The sequence below is a fragment of the Citrus clementina genome, unplaced genomic scaffold (assembly GCF_000493195.1).
Source record: "Citrus clementina cultivar Clemenules unplaced genomic scaffold, Citrus_clementina_v1.0 scaffold_5, whole genome shotgun sequence".
Taxonomy (NCBI): Eukaryota; Viridiplantae; Streptophyta; class Magnoliopsida; order Sapindales; family Rutaceae; genus Citrus; species Citrus x clementina.
Window position 1 is genome coordinate 19,635,790 of NW_006262201.1, and position 1,437 is coordinate 19,637,226.

The following is a 1,437-nucleotide window of genomic DNA, read 5'->3' on the forward strand; positions in this document are numbered from 1 at the left end:
TTGAATAAGTGGTCCTGAAATGTAAGAAATGAGCAGATTTTGTAAGACGATTTTCCACCCACCAAACAACATCATGTCCTTTTTGAGTATGGGGAAGTCCCGCCCCAAAATCCATAGTGATGGGCTCCCACCTTCCCTTTGGAATTGGAAGCGGCTGAGAGCCCCCTGCAAGCCTTTGGTGGTCAGCTTTTATTCGTTGACCGACCCAACATCGAGAAACAAATTTTGGTATCTCTCTTTTCATGCCCTGCCCCCCATAATGATTTCTCAAGGTACGGTACATTTTTGTACTTCCAGGATGCCTTGCCTTGGCCGAACCGTGAGCTTTTTCCATTATCTTCTTTTTCAAATCTTTAATATCAGGTACCCAGAGTCTATTACCCCATGAATACAACTCCCTCCTCCCCCCCCATAAAATCGGTTTGTAAACTTTTCTGCACATCCTCTTTTAACTTCATTAACTGTGGGTCCCTGAGCTTGCATATGGTGAACTTGTCAATCAAAGTCGGCCTAACGCGGAAGTTAGCTATCAAAGCTCCACGATTGTCAGTATTCAACTCGACTTCCAAAGATCTCAACTCGATCAACAGAGGTACATATTTCACTCGCAAGTGAGCGATAGAGCTGGAAGACTTTCTACTTAGTGCATCAGCCACCACATTTGCTTTGCCTGGATGATAATCGATAGTGCAATCGTAGTCCTTAATCAGTTCGATCCATCTCCTCTGTCTCAAATTCAACTCCTTCTGAGTAAACAAATACTTCAAGCTCTTATGATCGGTAAAAATCTGACATGTTGCTCCATATAAGTAATGCCGCCATATCTTGAGTGCAAACACCACTGCTGCTAGTTCTAAATCATGTGTTGGATAGTTTTGTTCATGCTTCTTAAGTTGTCTAGAGGCATAAGCCACCACTTTCCCATGCTGCATCAATACACAACCCAATCCCTGCCTAGAGGCATCACTGTAAACCATAAATCCTTCATTACCAGATGGAAGTGTAAGAACTGGTGCTGAGGTCAAACATGTCTTAAGTTCTTGAAAACTTTTTTTCACAGTCATCATCCCACTGGAACTTAGCATTCTTTCTGGTTAATCGTGTCATAGGAATAGCAATCTTGGAGAATCCTTCCACAAATCTACGATAATAACCAGCTAACCCAAGAAAACTCCGAACCTCTGTGACATTTGTAGGCCGTTCCCATTTCACAACTGCTTCAATCTTTTGAGGATCAACATAAATACCTTCAGCTGATATCACATGGCCCAAAAATACGACTCTGTCCAACCAAAACTCACATTTGCTGAACTTGGCATACAACTGCTTCTGTCTCAAAGTCTGTAAAACAGTCCACAAATGCTCTGCATGCTCCTTCTCGTTTCGGGAATACACCAAAATATCATCAATGAATACAATCACAAACCGATCTAGGTA